Genomic DNA, 16,373 nt, shown 5'->3' with positions numbered 1-16,373 from the left:
ATGTAAAAGAAGCAAGTGTGCAGTGTAAAAAGTGAATGTAAAAATGGCATAGAGGAGAGTGACCCCTGCTGGTGGAAGTGAGGAAAAGCAAAAGCCTACAGCACCTGGTCTTCCCAGGCGGTCTCCCATCCAAGTACTAACCAGGCCCGACCCTGCTTAGCTTCCAAGATCAGACGAGATCGGGCGTGTTCAGGGTGGTGTGGCCGTAGGCAGAGGCAGGCTTCTCACTTACTCCTCTTCTACTTTGCAGCCTGGCTGCTGGCAGCTCTTTGCACTACTTCACGCTAGACCTTTTTCTTCACTTTTTGCCTTCTCTTAAGGGAACTTCATACTCCAACAGGAGCAGTGCAAGAGCCGGGGGCGGCCCTTATACCCACAGGTGTTGTTCAGCAACCAGTCACAGGCCGCAGCCGCCCTCTTTCAAAAGGGCTGGGCGCAAGGTCTGCGCAGGGCTAAGAAACCATCCCGGGGGTGAAAGAAAGAGCAAGCTGGACCAGAGCCCATTGTCCAGTAGTCGGCTAAGGAAGAAGTTGAGATGGTTGCCCGTGCCTGGAAGCGAAGCTGCTTTTCAGTCAGCTTCTCTTTTCTTAGGGCGCGTTGTCTGCAAAGATGTTCAGCCTGTGTTGCCCTGTAAATTGGTCTGCAGGTTACTAGCTATGGCTTCCAGCCCGGCGGGAGGCCCAGATACTATGGAAATGAAGCCTGCTATTATTAAAAGTAAAAAGCCACAACGCTGGTGGCCACCACGCCCGCTGCGGCTGCTAAGAGTGATAGCGGTAAGACTGAGAATACTAGGATTTTGCAAGGCCTAAAGAGTGCAAGAGAGAAAGCGAATGTAAAAGAAGCAAGTGTGCAGTGTAAAAAGTGAATGTAAAAATGGCATAGAGGAGAGTGACCCCTGCTGGTGGAAGTGAGGAAAAGCAAAAGCCTACAGCACCTGGTATTCCCAAGCGGTCTCCCATCCAAGTACTAACCAGGCCCGACCCTGCTTAGCTTCCGAGATCAGACGAGAAAGGGCGTGTTCAGGGTGGTGTGGCTGTAGGCAGAGACAGGCTTCTCACTTACTCCTCTTCTACTTTGCAGCCTGGCTGCTGGCAGCCCTTTGCACTACTTCACGCTAGACCTTTTTCTTCACTTTTTGCCTTCTCTTAAGGGAACTTCATACTCCAACAGGAGCAGTGCAAGAGCTGGGGGCGGCCCTTATACCCACAGGTGTTGTTCAGCAACCAGTCACAGGCCGCAGCCGCCCTCTTTCAAAAGGGCTGGGCGCAAGGTCTGCGCAGGGCTAAGAAACCATCCCGGGGGTGAAAGAAAGAGCAAGCTGGACCAGAGCCCATTGTCCAGTAGTTGGCTAAGGAAGAAGTTGAGATGGTTGCCCGTGCCTGGAAGCGAAGCTGCTTTTCAGTCAGCTTCTCTTTTCTTAGGGCGCGTTGTCTGCAAAGATGTTCAGCCTGTGTTGCCCTGTAAATTGGTCTGCAGGTTACGAGCTATGGCTTCCAGCCCGGCGGGAGGCCCAGATACTATGGAAATGAAGCCTGCTATTATTAAAAGAAAAAAGCCACAACGCTGGTGGCCACCACGCCCGCTGCGGCTGCTAAGAGTGATAGCGGTAAGACTGAGAATACTAGGATTTTGCAAGGCCTAAAGAGTGCAAGAGAGAAAGCGAATGTAAAAGAAGCAAGTGTGCAGTGTAAAAAGTGAATGTAAAAATGGCATAGAGGAGAGTGACCCCTGCTGGTGGAAGTGAGGAAAAGCAAAAGCCTACAGCACCTGGTATTCCCAGGCGGTCTCCCATCCAAGTACTAACCAGGCCCGACCCTGCTTAGCTTCCGAGATCAGACGAGATCGGGCGTGTTCAGGCTGGTGTGGCCGTAGGCAGAGACAGGCTTCTCACTTACTCCTCTTCTACTTTGCAGCCTGGCTGCTGGCAGCTCTTTGCACTACTTCACGCTAGACCTTCTTCTTCACTTTTTGCCTTCTCTTAAGGGAACTTCATACTCCAACAGGAGCAGTGCAAGAGCTGGGGGGCGGCCCTTATACCCACAGGTGTTGTTCAGCAACCAGTCACAGGCCGCAGCCGCCCTCTTTCAAAAGGGCTGGGCGCAAGGTCTGCGCAGGGCTAAGAAACCATCCCGGGGGTGAAAGAAAGAGCAAGCTGGACCAGAGCCCATTGTCCAGGAGTCGGCTAAGGAAGAAGTTGAGATGGTTGCCCGTGCCTGGAAGCGAAGCTGCTTTTCAGTCAGCTTCTCTTTTCTTAGGGCACGTTGTCTGCAAAGATGTTCAGCCTGTGTTGCCCTGTAAATTGGTCTGCAGGTTACTAGCTATGGCTTCCAGCCCGGCGGGAGGCCCAGATACTATGGAAATGAAGCCTGCTATTATTAAAAGTAAAAAGCCACAACGCTGGTGGCCACCACGCCCGCTGCGGCTGCTAAGAGTGATAGCGGTAAGACTGAGAATACTAGGATTTTGCAAGGCCTAAAGAGTGCAAGAGAGAAAGCGAATGTAAAAGAAGCAAGTGTGCAGTGTAAAAAGTGAATGTAAAAATGGCATAGAGGAGAGTGACCCCTGCTGGTGGAAGTGAGGAAAAGCAAAAGCCTACAGCACCTGGTATTCCCAGGCGGTCTCCCATCCAAGTACTAACCAGGCCCGACCCTGCTTAGCTTCCGAGATCAGACGAGATCGGGCGTGTTCAGGGTGGTGTGGCCGTAGGCGGAGACAAACTTCTCACTTACTCCTCTTCTACTTTGCAGCCTGGCTGCTGGCAGCTCTTTGCACTACTTCACGCTAGACCTTTTTCTTCACTTTTTGCCTTCTCTTAAGGGAACTTCATACTCCAACAGGAGCAGTGCAAGAGCTGGGGGGCGGCCCTTATACCCACAGGTGTTGTTCAGCAACCAGTCACAGGCCGCAGCCGCCCTCTTTCAAAAGGGCTGGGCGCAAGGTCTGCGCAGGGCTAAGAAACCATCCCGGGGGTGAAAGAAAGAGCAAGCTGGACCAGAGCCCATTGTCCAGGAGTCGGCTAAGGAAGAAGTTGAGATGGTTGCCCGTGCCTGGAAGCGAAGCTGCTTTTCAGTCAGCTTCTCTTTTCTTAGGGCACGTTGTCTGCAAAGATGTTCAGCCTGTGTTGCCCTGTAAATTGGTCTGCAGGTTACTAGCTATGGCTTCCAGCCCGGCGGGAGGCCCAGATACTATGGAAATGAAGCCTGCTATTATTAAAAGTAAAAAGCCACAACGCTGGTGGCCACCACGCCCGCTGCGGCTGCTAAGAGTGATAGCGGTAAGACTGAGAATACTAGGATTTTGCAAGGCCTAAAGAGTGCAAGAGAGAAAGCGAATGTAAAAGAAGCAAGTGTGCAGTGTAAAAAGTGAATGTAAAAATGGCATAGAGGAGAGTGACCCCTGCTGGTGGAAGTGAGGAAAAGCAAAAGCCTACAGCACCTGGTATTCCCAGGCGGTCTCCCATCCAAGTACTAACCAGGCCCGACCCTGCTTAGCTTCCGAGATCAGACGAGATCGGGCATGTTCAGGGTGGTGTGGCCGTAGGCGGAGACAGGCTTCTCACTTACTCCTCTTCTACTTTGCAGCCTGGCTGCTGGCAGCTCTTTGCACTACTTCACGCTAGACCTTCTTCTTCACTTTTTGCCTTCTCTTAAGGGAACTTCATACTCCAACAGGAGCAGTGCAAGAGCTGGGGGGCGGCCCTTATACCCACAGGTGTTGTTCAGCAACCAGTCACAGGCCGCAGCCGCCCTCTTTCAAAAGGGCTGGGCGCAAGGTCTGCGCAGGGCTAAGAAACCATCCCGGGGGTGAAAGAAAGAGCAAGCTGGACCAGAGCCCATTGTCCAGTAGTCGGCTAAGGAAGAAGTTGAGATGGTTGCCCGTGCCTGGAAGCGAAGCTGCTTTTCAGTCAGCTTCTCTTTTCTTAGGGCGCGTTGTCTGCAAAGATGTTCAGCCTGTGTTGCCCTGTAAATTGGTCTGCAGGTTACTAGCTATGGCTTCCAGCCCGGCGGGAGGCCCAGATACTATGGAAATGAAGCCTGCTATTATTAAAAGTAAAAAGCCACAACGCTGGTGGCCACCACGCCCGCTGCGGCTGCTAAGAGTGATAGCGGTAAGACTGAGAATACTAGGATTTTGCAAGGCCTAAAGAGTGCAAGAGAGAAAGCGAATGTAAAAGAAGCAAGTGTGCAGTGTAAAAAGTGAATGTAAAAATGGCATAGAGGAGAGTGACCCCTGCTGGTGGAAGTGAGGAAAAGCAAAAGCCTACAGCACCTGGTATTCCCAGGCGGTCTCCCATCCAAGTACTAACCAGGCCCGACCCTGCTTAGCTTCCGAGATCAGACGAGATCGGGCGTGTTCAGGGTGGTGTGGCCGTAGGCAGAGACAGGCTTCTCACTTACTCCTCTTCTACTTTGCAGCCTGGCTGCTGGCAGCTCTTTGCACTACTTCACGCTAGACCTTCTTCTTCACTTTTTGCCTTCTCTTAAGGGAACTTCATACTCCAACAGGAGCAGTGCAAGAGCTGGGGTGCGGCCCTTATACCCACAGGTGTTGTTCAGCAACCAGTCACAGGCCGCAGCCGCCCTCTTTCAAAAGGGCTGGGCGCAAGGTCTGCGCAGGGCTAAGAAACCATCCCGGGGGTGAAAGAAAGAGCAAGCTGGACCAGAGCCCATTGTCCAGTAGTCGGCTAAGGAAGAAGTTGAGATGGTTGCCCGTGCCTGGAAGCGAAGCTGCTTTTCAGTCAGCTTCTCTTTTCTTAGGGCGCGTTGTCTGCAAAGATGTTCAGCCTGTGTTGCCCTGTAAATTGGTCTGCAGGTTACTAGCTATGGCTTCCAGCCCGGCGGGAGGCCCAGATACTATGGAAATGAAGCCTGCTATTATTAAAAGTAAAAAGCCACAACGCTGGTGGCCACCACGCCCGCTGCGGCTGCTAAGAGTGATAGCGGTAAGACTGAGAATACTAGGATTTTGCAAGGCCTAAAGAGTGCAAGAGAGAAAGCGAATGTAAAAGAAGCAAGTGTGCAGTGTAAAAAGTGAATGTAAAAATGGCATAGAGGAGAGTGACCCCTGCTGGTGGAAGTGAGGAAAAGCAAAAGCCTACAGCACCTGGTATTCCCAGGCGGTCTCCCATCCAAGTACTAACCAGGCCCGACCCTGCTTAGCTTCCGAGATCAGACGAGAAAGGGCGTGTTCAGGGTGGTGTGGCTGTAGGCAGAGACAGGCTTCTCACTTACTCCTCTTCTACTTTGCAGCCTGGCTGCTGGCAGCCCTTTGCACTACTTCACGCTAGACCTTTTTCTTCACTTTTTGCCTTCTCTTAAGGGAACTTCATACTCCAACAGGAGCAGTGCAAGAGCTGGGGGCGGCCCTTATACCCACAGGTGTTGTTCAGCAACCAGTCACAGGCCGCAGCCGCCCTCTTTCAAAAGGGCTGGGCGCAAGGTCTGCGCAGGGCTAAGAAACCATCCCAGGGGTGAAAGAAAGAGCAAGCTGGACCAGAGCCCATTGTCCAGTAGTCGGCTAAGGAAGAAGTTGAGATGGTTGCCCGTGCCTGGAAGCGAAGCTGCTTTTCAGTCAGCTTCTCTTTTCTTAGGGCGCGTTGTCTGCAAAGATGTTCAGCCTGTGTTGCCCTGTAAATTGGTCTGCAGGTTACTAGCTATGGCTTCCAGCCCGGCGGGAGGCCCAGATACTATGGAAATGAAGCCTGCTATTATTAAATGAAAAAAGCCACAACGCTGGTGGCCACCACGCCCGCTGCGGCTGCTAAGAGTGATAGCGGTAAGACTGAGAATACTAGGATTTTGCAAGGCCTAAAGAGTGCAAGAGAGAAAGCGAATGTAAAAGAAGCAAGTGTGCAGTGTAAAAAGTGAATGTAAAAATGGCATAGAGGAGAGTGAGCCCTGCTGGTGGAAGTGAGGAAAAGCAAAAGCCTACAGCACCTGGTATTCCCAGGCGGTCTCCCATCCAAGTACTAACCAGGCCCGACCCTGCTTAGCTTCCGAGATCAGACGAGATCGGGCGTGTTCAGGGTGGTGTGGCCGTAGGCAGAGACAGGTTTCTCACTTACTCCTCTTCTACTTTGCAGCCTGGCTGCTGGCAGCCCTTTGCACTACTTCACGCTAGACCTTTTTCTTCACTTTTTGCCTTCTCTTAAGGGAACTTCATACTCCAACAGGAGCAGTGCAAGAGCCGGGGGCGGCCCTTATACCCACAGGTGTTGTTCAGCAACCAGTCACAGGCCGCAGCCGCCCTCTTTCAAAAGGGCTGGGCGCAAGGTCTGCGCAGGGCTAAGAAACCATCCCGGGGGTGAAAGAAAGAGCAAGCTGGACCAGAGCCCATTGTCCAGGAGTCGGCTAAGGAAGAAGTTGAGATGGTTGCCCGTGCCTGGAAGCGAAGCTGCTTTTCAGTCAGCTTCTCTTTTCTTAGGGCGCGTTGTCTGCAAAGATGTTCAGCCTGTGTTGCCCTGTAAATTGGTCTGCAGGTTACTAGCTATGGCTTCCAGCCCGGCGGGAGGCCCAGATACTATGGAAATGAAGCCTGCTATTATTAAAAGTAAAAAGCCACAACGCTGGTGGCCACCACGCCCGCTGCGGCTGCTAAGAGTGATAGCGGTAAGACTGAGAATACTAGGATTTTGCAAGGCCTAAAGAGTGCAAGAGAGAAAGCGAATGTAAAAGAAGCAAGTGTGCAGTGTAAAAAGTGAATGTAAAAATGGCATAGAGGAGAGTGACCCCTGCTGGTGGAAGTGAGGAAAAGCAAAAGTCTACAGCACCTGGTATTCCCAGGCGGTCTCCCATCCAAGTACTAACCAGGCCCGACACTGCTTAGCTTCCGAGATCAGGGTGGTGTGGCCGTAGGCAGAGACAGGCTTCTCACTTACTCCTCTTCTACTTTGCAGCCTGGCTGCTGGCAGCCCTTTGCACTACTTCACGCTAGACCTTTTTCTTCACTTTTTGCCTTCTCTTAAGGGAACTTCATACTCCAACAGGAGCAGTGCAAGAGCTGGGGGCGGCCCTTATACCCACAGGTGTTGTTCAGCAACCAGTCACAGGCCGCAGCCGCCCTCTTTCAAAAGGGCTGGGCGCAAGGTCTGCGCAGGGCTAAGAAACCATCCCGGGGGTGAAAGAAAGAGCAAGCTGGACCAGAGCCCATTGTCCAGGAGTCGGCTAAGGAAGAAGTTGAGATGGTTGCCCGTGCCTGGAAGCGAAGCTGCTTTTCAGTCAGCTTCTCTTTTCTTAGGGCGCGTTGTCTGCAAAGATGTTCAGCCTGTGTTGCCCTGTAAATTGGTCTGCAGGTTACTAGCTATGGCTTCCAGCCCGGCGGGAGGCCCAGATACTATGGAAATGAAGCCTGCTATTATTAAAAGTAAAAAGCCACAACGCTGGTGGCCACCACGCCCGCTGCGGCTGCTAAGAGTGATAGCGGTAAGACTGAGAATACTAGGATTTTGCAAGGCCTAAAGAGTGCAAGAGAGAAAGCGAATGTAAAAGAAGCAAGTGTGCAGTGTAAAAAGTGAATGTAAAAATGGCATAGAGGAGAGTGACCCCTGCTGGTGGAAGTGAGGAAAAGCAAAAGCCTACAGCACCTGGTATTCCCAGGCGGTCTCCCATCCAAGTACTAACCAGGCCCGACCCTGCTTAGCTTCCGAGATCAGACGAGATCGGGCGTGTTCAGGGTGGTGTGGCCGTAGGCAGAGACAGGCTTCTCACTTACTCCTCTTCTACTTTGCAGCCTGGCTGCTGGCAGCCCTTTGCACTACTTCACGCTAGACCTTTTTCTTCACTTTTTGCCTTCTCTTAAGGGAACTTCATACTCCAACAGGAGCAGTGCAAGAGCTGGGGGCGGCCCTTATACCCACAGGTGTTGTTCAGCAACCAGTCACAGGCCGCAGCCGCCCTCTTTCAAAAGGGCTGGGCGCAAGGTCTGCGCAGGGCTAAGAAACCATCCCGGGGGTGAAAGAAAGAGCAAGCTGGACCAGAGCCCATTGTCCAGTAGTTGGCTAAGGAAGAAGTTGAGATGGTTGCCCGTGCCTGGAAGCGAAGCTGCTTTTCAGTCAGCTTCTCTTTTCTTAGGGCGCGTTGTCTGCAAAGATGTTCAGCCTGTGTTGCCCTGTAAATTGGTCTGCAGGTTACGAGCTATGGCTTCCAGCCCGGCGGGAGGCCCAGATACTATGGAAATGAAGCCTGCTATTATTAAAAGAAAAAAGCCACAACGCTGGTGGCCACCACGCCCGCTGCGGCTGCTAAGAGTGATAGCGGTAAGACTGAGAATACTAGGATTTTGCAAGGCCTAAAGAGTGCAAGAGAGAAAGCGAATGTAAAAGAAGCAAGTGTGCAGTGTAAAAAGTGAATGTAAAAATGGCATAGAGGAGAGTGACCCCTGCTGGTGGAAGTGAGGAAAAGCAAAAGCCTACAGCACCTGGTATTCCCAGGCGGTCTCCCATCCAAGTACTAACCAGGCCCGACCCTGCTTAGCTTCCGAGATCAGACGAGATCGGGCGTGTTCAGGCTGGTGTGGCCGTAGGCAGAGACAGGCTTCTCACTTACTCCTCTTCTACTTTGCAGCCTGGCTGCTGGCAGCTCTTTGCACTACTTCACGCTAGACCTTCTTCTTCACTTTTTGCCTTCTCTTAAGGGAACTTCATACTCCAACAGGAGCAGTGCAAGAGCTGGGGGGCGGCCCTTATACCCACAGGTGTTGTTCAGCAACCAGTCACAGGCCGCAGCCGCCCTCTTTCAAAAGGGCTGGGCGCAAGGTCTGCGCAGGGCTAAGAAACCATCCCGGGGGTGAAAGAAAGAGCAAGCTGGACCAGAGCCCATTGTCCAGGAGTCGGCTAAGGAAGAAGTTGAGATGGTTGCCCGTGCCTGGAAGCGAAGCTGCTTTTCAGTCAGCTTCTCTTTTCTTAGGGCACGTTGTCTGCAAAGATGTTCAGCCTGTGTTGCCCTGTAAATTGGTCTGCAGGTTACTAGCTATGGCTTCCAGCCCGGCGGGAGGCCCAGATACTATGGAAATGAAGCCTGCTATTATTAAAAGTAAAAAGCCACAACGCTGGTGGCCACCACGCCCGCTGCGGCTGCTAAGAGTGATAGCGGTAAGACTGAGAATACTAGGATTTTGCAAGGCCTAAAGAGTGCAAGAGAGAAAGCGAATGTAAAAGAAGCAAGTGTGCAGTGTAAAAAGTGAATGTAAAAATGGCATAGAGGAGAGTGACCCCTGCTGGTGGAAGTGAGGAAAAGCAAAAGCCTACAGCACCTGGTATTCCCAGGCGGTCTCCCATCCAAGTACTAACCAGGCCCAACCCTGCTTAGCTTCCGAGATCAGGCGTGTTCAGGGTGGTGTGGCCGTAGGCAGAGACAGGCTTCTCACTTACTCCTCTTCTACTTTGCAGCCTGGCTGCTGGCAGCCCTTTGCACTACTTCACGCTAGACCTTTTTCTTCACTTTTTGCCTTCTCTTAAGGGAACTTCATACTCCAACAGGAGCAGTGCAAGAGCTGGGGGCGGCCCTTATACCCACAGGTGTTGTTCAGCAACCAGTCACAGGCCGCAGCCGCCCTCTTTCAAAAGGGCTGGGCGCAAGGTCTGCGCAGGGCTAAGAAACCATCCCGGGGGTGAAAGAAAGAGCAAGCTGGACCAGAGCCCATTGTCCAGGAGTCGGCTAAGGAAGAAGTTGAGATGGTTGCCCATGCCTGGAAGCGAAGCTGCTTTTCAGTCAGCTTCTCTTTTATTAGGGCGCGTTGTCTGCAAAGATGTTCAGCCTGTGTTGCCCTGTAAATTGGTCTGCAGGTTACTAGCTATGGCTTCCAGCCCGGCGGGAGGCCCAGATACTATGGAAATGAAGCCTGCTATTATTAAAAGTAAAAAGCCACAACGCTGGTGGCCACCACGCCCGCTGCGGCTGCTAAGAGTGATAGCGGTAAGACTGAGAATACTAGGATTTTGCAAGGCCTAAAGAGTGCAAGAGAGAAAGCGAATGTAAAAGAAGCAAGTGTGCAGTGTAAAAAGTGAATGTAAAAATGGCATAGAGGAGAGTGACCCCTGCTGGTGGAAGTGAGGAAAAGCAAAAGCCTACAGCACCTGGTATTCCCAAGCGGTCTCCCATCCAAGTACTAACCAGGCCCGACCCTGCTTAGCTTCCGAGATCAGACGAGAAAGGGCGTGTTCAGGGTGGTGTGGCTGTAGGCAGAGACAGGCTTCTCACTTACTCCTCTTCTACTTTGCAGCCTGGCTGCTGGCAGCCCTTTGCACTACTTCACGCTAGACCTTTTTCTTCACTTTTTGCCTTCTCTTAAGGGAACTTCATACTCCAACAGGAGCAGTGCAAGAGCTGGGGGCGGCCCTTATACCCACAGGTGTTGTTCAGCAACCAGTCACAGGCCGCAGCCGCCCTCTTTCAAAAGGGCTGGGCGCAAGGTCTGCGCAGGGCTAAGAAACCATCCCGGGGGTGAAAGAAAGAGCAAGCTGGACCAGAGCCCATTGTCCAGTAGTTGGCTAAGGAAGAAGTTGAGATGGTTGCCCGTGCCTGGAAGCGAAGCTGCTTTTCAGTCAGCTTCTCTTTTCTTAGGGCGCGTTGTCTGCAAAGATGTTCAGCCTGTGTTGCCCTGTAAATTGGTCTGCAGGTTACGAGCTATGGCTTCCAGCCCGGCGGGAGGCCCAGATACTATGGAAATGAAGCCTGCTATTATTAAAAGAAAAAAGCCACAACGCTGGTGGCCACCACGCCCGCTGCGGCTGCTAAGAGTGATAGCGGTAAGACTGAGAATACTAGGATTTTGCAAGGCCTAAAGAGTGCAAGAGAGAAAGCGAATGTAAAAGAAGCAAGTGTGCAGTGTAAAAAGTGAATGTAAAAATGGCATAGAGGAGAGTGACCCCTGCTGGTGGAAGTGAGGAAAAGCAAAAGCCTACAGCACCTGGTATTCCCAGGCGGTCTCCCATCCAAGTACTAACCAGGCCCGACCCTGCTTAGCTTCCGAGATCAGACGAGATCGGGCGTGTTCAGGCTGGTGTGGCCGTAGGCAGAGACAGGCTTCTCACTTACTCCTCTTCTACTTTGCAGCCTGGCTGCTGGCAGCTCTTTGCACTACTTCACGCTAGACCTTTTTCTTCACTTTTTGCCTTCTCTTAAGGGAACTTCATACTCCAACAGGAGCAGTGCAAGAGCTGGGGGCGGCCCTTATACCCACAGGTGTTGTTCAGCAACCAGTCACAGGCCGCAGCCGCCCTCTTTCAAAAGGGCTGGGCGCAAGGTCTGCGCAGGGCTAAGAAACCATCCCGGGGGTGAAAGAAAGAGCAAGCTGGACCAGAGCCCATTGTCCAGGAGTCGGCTAAGGAAGAAGTTGAGATGGTTGCCCGTGCCTGGAAGCGAAGCTGCTTTTCAGTCAGCTTCTCTTTTCTTAGGGCACGTTGTCTGCAAAGATGTTCAGCCTGTGTTGCCCTGTAAATTGGTCTGCAGGTTACTAGCTATGGCTTCCAGCCCGGCGGGAGGCCCAGATACTATGGAAATGAAGCCTGCTATTATTAAAAGTAAAAAGCCACAACGCTGGTGGCCACCACGCCCGCTGCGGCTGCTAAGAGTGATAGCGGTAAGACTGAGAATACTAGGATTTTGCAAGGCCTAAAGAGTGCAAGAGAGAAAGCGAATGTAAAAGAAGCAAGTGTGCAGTGTAAAAAGTGAATGTAAAAATGGCATAGAGGAGAGTGACCCCTGCTGGTGGAAGTGAGGAAAAGCAAAAGCCTACAGCACCTGGTATTCCCAGGCGGTCTCCCATCCAAGTACTAACCAGGCCCGACCCTGCTTAGCTTCCGAGATCAGACGAGATCGGGCGTGTTCAGGGTGGTGTGGCCGTAGGCGGAGACAAACTTCTCACTTACTCCTCTTCTACTTTGCAGCCTGGCTGCTGGCAGCTCTTTGCACTACTTCACGCTAGACCTTTTTCTTCACTTTTTGCCTTCTCTTAAGGGAACTTCATACTCCAACAGGAGCAGTGCAAGAGCTGGGGGCGGCCCTTATACCCACAGGTGTTGTTCAGCAACCAGTCACAGGCCGCAGCCGCCCTCTTTCAAAAGGGCTGGGCGCAAGGTCTGCGCAGGGCTAAGAAACCATCCCGGGGGTGAAAGAAAGAGCAAGCTGGACCAGAGCCCATTGTCCAGGAGTCGGCTAAGGAAGAAGTTGAGATGGTTGCCCGTGCCTGGAAGCGAAGCTGCTTTTCAGTCAGCTTCTCTTTTCTTAGGGCACGTTGTCTGCAAAGATGTTCAGCCTGTGTTGCCCTGTAAATTGGTCTGCAGGTTACTAGCTATGGCTTCCAGCCCGGCGGGAGGCCCAGATACTATGGAAATGAAGCCTGCTATTATTAAAAGTAAAAAGCCACAACGCTGGTGGCCACCACGCCCGCTGCGGCTGCTAAGAGTGATAGCGGTAAGACTGAGAATACTAGGATTTTGCAAGGCCTAAAGAGTGCAAGAGAGAAAGCGAATGTAAAAGAAGCAAGTGTGCAGTGTAAAAAGTGAATGTAAAAATGGCATAGAGGAGAGTGACCCCTGCTGGTGGAAGTGAGGAAAAGCAAAAGCCTACAGCACCTGGTATTCCCAGGCGGTCTCCCATCCAAGTACTAACCAGGCCCGACCCTGCTTAGCTTCCGAGATCAGACGAGATCGGGCATGTTCAGGGTGGTGTGGCCGTAGGCGGAGACAGGCTTCTCACTTACTCCTCTTCTACTTTGCAGCCTGGCTGCTGGCAGCTCTTTGCACTACTTCACGCTAGACCTTCTTCTTCACTTTTTGCCTTCTCTTAAGGGAACTTCATACTCCAACAGGAGCAGTGCAAGAGCTGGGGGGCGGCCCTTATACCCACAGGTGTTGTTCAGCAACCAGTCACAGGCCGCAGCCGCCCTCTTTCAAAAGGGCTGGGCGCAAGGTCTGCGCAGGGCTAAGAAACCATCCCGGGGGTGAAAGAAAGAGCAAGCTGGACCAGAGCCCATTGTCCAGTAGTCGGCTAAGGAAGAAGTTGAGATGGTTGCCCGTGCCTGGAAGCGAAGCTGCTTTTCAGTCAGCTTCTCTTTTCTTAGGGCGCGTTGTCTGCAAAGATGTTCAGCCTGTGTTGCCCTGTAAATTGGTCTGCAGGTTACTAGCTATGGCTTCCAGCCCGGCGGGAGGCCCAGATACTATGGAAATGAAGCCTGCTATTATTAAAAGTAAAAAGCCACAACGCTGGTGGCCACCACGCCCGCTGCGGGTGCTAAGAGTGATAGCGGTAAGACTGAGAATACTAGGATTTTGCAAGGCCTAAAGAGTGCAAGAGAGAAAGCGAATGTAAAAGAAGCAAGTGTGCAGTGTAAAAAGTGAATGTAAAAATGGCATAGAGGAGAGTGACCCCTGCTGGTGGAAGTGAGGAAAAGGAAAAGGAAAAGCACCTGGTATTCCCAGGCGGTCTCCCATCCAAGTACTAACCAGGCCCCACCCTGCTTAGCTTCCGAGATCAGACGAGATCGGGCGTGTTCAGGGTGGTGTGGCCGTAGGCAGAGACAGGCTTCTCACTTACTCCTCTTCTACTTTGCAGCCTGGCTGCTGGCAGCTCTTTGCACTACTTCACGCTAGACCTTTTTCTTCACTTTTTGCCTTCTCTTAAGGGAACTTCATACTCCAACAGGAGCAGTGCAAGAGCTGGGGGCGGCCCTTATACCCACAGGTGTTGTTCAGCAACCAGTCACAGGCCGCAGCCGCCCTCTTTCAAAAGGGCTGGGCGCAAGGTCTGCGCAGGGCTAAGAAACCATCCCGGGGGTGAAAGAAAGAGCAAGCTGGACCAGAGCCCATTGTCCAGGAGTCGGCTAAGGAAGAAGTTGAGATGGTTGCCCGTGCCTGGAAGCGAAGCTGCTTTTCAGTCAGCTTCTCTTTTCTTAGGGCACGTTGTCTGCAAAGATGTTCAGCCTGTGTTGCCCTGTAAATTGGTCTGCAGGTTACTAGCTATGGCTTCCAGCCCGGCGGGAGGCCCAGATACTATGGAAATGAAGCCTGCTATTATTAAAAGTAAAAAGCCACAACGCTGGTGGCCACCACGCCCGCTGCGGCTGCTAAGAGTGATAGCGGTAAGACTGAGAATACTAGGATTTTGCAAGGCCTAAAGAGTGCAAGAGAGAAAGCGAATGTAAAAGAAGCAAGTGTGCAGTGTAAAAAGTGAATGTAAAAATGGCATAGAGGAGAGTGACCCCTGCTGGTGGAAGTGAGGAAAAGCAAAAGCCTACAGCACCTGGTATTCCCAGGCGGTCTCCCATCCAAGTACTAACCAGGCCCGACCCTGCTTAGCTTCCGAGATCAGACGAGAAAGGGCGTGTTCAGGGTGGTGTGGCTGTAGGCAGAGACAGGCTTCTCACTTACTCCTCTTCTACTTTGCAGCCTGGCTGCTGGCAGCCCTTTGCACTACTTCACGCTAGACCTTTTTCTTCACTTTTTGCCTTCTCTTAAGGGAACTTCATACTCCAACAGGAGCAGTGCAAGAGCTGGGGGCGGCCCTTATACCCACAGGTGTTGTTCAGCAACCAGTCACAGGCCGCAGCCGCCCTCTTTCAAAAGGGCTGGGCGCAAGGTCTGCGCAGGGCTAAGAAACCATCCCGGGGGTGAAAGAAAGAGCAAGCTGGACCAGAGCCCATTGTCCAGTAGTCGGCTAAGGAAGAAGTTGAGATGGTTGCCCGTGCCTGGAAGCGAAGCTGCTTTTCAGTCAGCTTCTCTTTTCTTAGGGCGCGTTGTCTGCAAAGATGTTCAGCCTGTGTTGCCCTGTAAATTGGTCTGCAGGTTACTAGCTATGGCTTCCAGCCCGGCGGGAGGCCCAGATACTATGGAAATGAAGCCTGCTATTATTAAAAGAAAAAAGCCACAACGCTGGTGGCCACCACGCCCGCTGCGACTGCTAAGAGTGATAGCGGTAAGACTGAGAATACTAGGATTTTGCAAGGCCTAAAGAGTGCAAGAGAGAAAGCGAATGTAAAAGAAGCAAGTGTGCAGTGTAAAAAGTGAATGTAAAAATGGCATAGAGGAGAGTGACCCCTGCTGGTGGAAGTGAGGAAAAGCAAAAGCCTACAGCACCTGGTCTTCCCAGGCGGTCTCCCATCCAAGTACTAACCAGGCCCGACCCTGCTTAGCTTCCAAGATCAGACGAGATCGGGCGTGTTCAGGGTGGTGTGGCCGTAGGCAGAGGCAGGCTTCTCACTTACTCCTCTTCTACTTTGCAGCCTGGCTGCTGGCAGCTCTTTGCACTACTTCACGCTAGACCTTTTTCTTCACTTTTTGCCTTCTCTTAAGGGAACTTCATACTCCAACAGGAGCAGTGCAAGAGCCGGGGGCGGCCCTTATACCCACAGGTGTTGTTCAGCAACCAGTCACAGGCCGCAGCCGCCCTCTTTCAAAAGGGCTGGGCGCAAGGTCTGCGCAGGGCTAAGAAACCATCCCGGGGGTGAAAGAAAGAGCAAGCTGGACCAGAGCCCATTGTCCAGTAGTCGGCTAAGGAAGAAGTTGAGATGGTTGCCCGTGCCTGGAAGCGAAGCTGCTTTTCAGTCAGCTTCTCTTTTCTTAGGGCGCGTTGTCTGCAAAGATGTTCAGCCTGTGTTGCCCTGTAAATTGGTCTGCAGGTTACTAGCTATGGCTTCCAGCCCGGCGGGAGGCCCAGATACTATGGAAATGAAGCCTGCTATTATTAAAAGTAAAAAGCCACAACGCTGGTGGCCACCACGCCCGCTGCGGCTGCTAAGAGTGATAGCGGTAAGACTGAGAATACTAGGATTTTGCAAGGCCTAAAGAGTGCAAGAGAGAAAGCGAATGTAAAAGAAGCAAGTGTGCAGTGTAAAAAGTGAATGTAAAAATGGCATAGAGGAGAGTGACCCCTGCTGGTGGAAGTGAGGAAAAGCAAAAGCCTACAGCACCTGGTATTCCCAGGCGGTCTCCCATCCAAGTACTAACCAGGCCCGACCCTGCTTAGCTTCCGAGATCAGACGAGATCGGGCGTGTTCAGGGTGGTGTGGCCGTAGGCAGAGGCAGGCTTCTCACTTACTCCTCTTCTACTTTGCAGCCTGGCTGCTGGCAGCTCTTTGCACTACTTCACGCTAGACCTTCTTCTTCACTTTTTGCCTTCTCTTAAGGGAACTTCATACTCCAACAGGAGCAGTGCAAGAGCTGGGGGGCGGCCCTTATACCCACAGGTGTTGTTCAGCAACCAGTCACAGGCCGCAGCCGCCCTCTTTCAAAAGGGCTGGGCGCAAGGTCTGCGCAGGGCTAAGAAACCATCCCGGGGGTGAAAGAAAGAGCAAGCTGGACCAGAGCCCATTGTCCAGTAGTCGGCTAAGGAAGAAGTTGAGATGGTTGCCCGTGCCTGGAAGCGAAGCTGCTTTTC

At 52.3% G+C, this 16,373-nt stretch overlaps 17 non-coding genes and 2 pseudogenes across 17 annotated transcripts; all 19 read right to left on the bottom strand.

The window, feature by feature from the left end:
* Window positions 1-92: 92 nt before the first annotated feature.
* On the bottom strand, window positions 93-211 carry LOC142189847 (5S ribosomal RNA). Its single transcript, XR_012713797.1, has one exon. It is a non-coding gene; the product is annotated as a 5S ribosomal RNA (ribosomal RNA).
* A 714-nt stretch (window positions 212-925) lies between these two features.
* Window positions 926-1,044, bottom strand: LOC142190286 (5S ribosomal RNA). The gene has a single exon (XR_012714208.1). It is a non-coding gene; the product is annotated as a 5S ribosomal RNA (ribosomal RNA).
* Window positions 1,045-1,758: 714 nt separating this feature from the next.
* Window positions 1,759-1,877, bottom strand: LOC142190051 (5S ribosomal RNA). The gene has a single exon (XR_012713988.1). It is a non-coding gene; the product is annotated as a 5S ribosomal RNA (ribosomal RNA).
* A 715-nt stretch (window positions 1,878-2,592) lies between these two features.
* On the bottom strand, window positions 2,593-2,711 carry LOC142191032 (5S ribosomal RNA). Its single transcript, XR_012714650.1, has one exon. It is a non-coding gene; the product is annotated as a 5S ribosomal RNA (ribosomal RNA).
* Window positions 2,712-3,426: 715 nt separating this feature from the next.
* On the bottom strand, window positions 3,427-3,545 carry LOC142189750 (5S ribosomal RNA). Its single transcript, XR_012713706.1, has one exon. It is a non-coding gene; the product is annotated as a 5S ribosomal RNA (ribosomal RNA).
* A 715-nt stretch (window positions 3,546-4,260) lies between these two features.
* Window positions 4,261-4,379, bottom strand: LOC142191031 (5S ribosomal RNA). Its single transcript, XR_012714649.1, has one exon. It is a non-coding gene; the product is annotated as a 5S ribosomal RNA (ribosomal RNA).
* Window positions 4,380-5,094: 715 nt separating this feature from the next.
* LOC142190246 (5S ribosomal RNA) lies at window positions 5,095-5,213 on the bottom strand. Its single transcript, XR_012714171.1, has one exon. It is a non-coding gene; the product is annotated as a 5S ribosomal RNA (ribosomal RNA).
* A 714-nt stretch (window positions 5,214-5,927) lies between these two features.
* On the bottom strand, window positions 5,928-6,046 carry LOC142191029 (5S ribosomal RNA). The gene has a single exon (XR_012714647.1). It is a non-coding gene; the product is annotated as a 5S ribosomal RNA (ribosomal RNA).
* A 1,527-nt stretch (window positions 6,047-7,573) lies between these two features.
* Window positions 7,574-7,692, bottom strand: LOC142191028 (5S ribosomal RNA). Its single transcript, XR_012714646.1, has one exon. It is a non-coding gene; the product is annotated as a 5S ribosomal RNA (ribosomal RNA).
* Window positions 7,693-8,406: 714 nt separating this feature from the next.
* Window positions 8,407-8,525, bottom strand: LOC142190050 (5S ribosomal RNA). Its single transcript, XR_012713987.1, has one exon. It is a non-coding gene; the product is annotated as a 5S ribosomal RNA (ribosomal RNA).
* Window positions 8,526-9,240: 715 nt separating this feature from the next.
* On the bottom strand, window positions 9,241-9,349 carry LOC142190346 (5S ribosomal RNA; annotated as a pseudogene).
* Window positions 9,350-10,063: 714 nt separating this feature from the next.
* LOC142190284 (5S ribosomal RNA) lies at window positions 10,064-10,182 on the bottom strand. The gene has a single exon (XR_012714206.1). It is a non-coding gene; the product is annotated as a 5S ribosomal RNA (ribosomal RNA).
* Window positions 10,183-10,896: 714 nt separating this feature from the next.
* LOC142190047 (5S ribosomal RNA) lies at window positions 10,897-11,015 on the bottom strand. The gene has a single exon (XR_012713985.1). It is a non-coding gene; the product is annotated as a 5S ribosomal RNA (ribosomal RNA).
* Window positions 11,016-11,729: 714 nt separating this feature from the next.
* LOC142191027 (5S ribosomal RNA) lies at window positions 11,730-11,848 on the bottom strand. Its single transcript, XR_012714645.1, has one exon. It is a non-coding gene; the product is annotated as a 5S ribosomal RNA (ribosomal RNA).
* A 714-nt stretch (window positions 11,849-12,562) lies between these two features.
* On the bottom strand, window positions 12,563-12,681 carry LOC142189749 (5S ribosomal RNA). The gene has a single exon (XR_012713705.1). It is a non-coding gene; the product is annotated as a 5S ribosomal RNA (ribosomal RNA).
* A 716-nt stretch (window positions 12,682-13,397) lies between these two features.
* On the bottom strand, window positions 13,398-13,514 carry LOC142190417 (5S ribosomal RNA; annotated as a pseudogene).
* Window positions 13,515-14,228: 714 nt separating this feature from the next.
* Window positions 14,229-14,347, bottom strand: LOC142190245 (5S ribosomal RNA). Its single transcript, XR_012714170.1, has one exon. It is a non-coding gene; the product is annotated as a 5S ribosomal RNA (ribosomal RNA).
* A 714-nt stretch (window positions 14,348-15,061) lies between these two features.
* On the bottom strand, window positions 15,062-15,180 carry LOC142189846 (5S ribosomal RNA). The gene has a single exon (XR_012713796.1). It is a non-coding gene; the product is annotated as a 5S ribosomal RNA (ribosomal RNA).
* A 714-nt stretch (window positions 15,181-15,894) lies between these two features.
* Window positions 15,895-16,013, bottom strand: LOC142191026 (5S ribosomal RNA). The gene has a single exon (XR_012714644.1). It is a non-coding gene; the product is annotated as a 5S ribosomal RNA (ribosomal RNA).
* Window positions 16,014-16,373: the final 360 nt, after the last annotated feature.

This window comes from Leptodactylus fuscus, chromosome 1 (assembly GCF_031893055.1).
Source record: "Leptodactylus fuscus isolate aLepFus1 chromosome 1, aLepFus1.hap2, whole genome shotgun sequence".
In the NCBI taxonomy this organism is placed as follows: Eukaryota; Metazoa; Chordata; class Amphibia; order Anura; family Leptodactylidae; genus Leptodactylus; species Leptodactylus fuscus.
The sequence above is the reverse complement of the archived record's forward strand: the minus strand, read 5'-3'. Positions and strand labels throughout refer to the sequence as shown.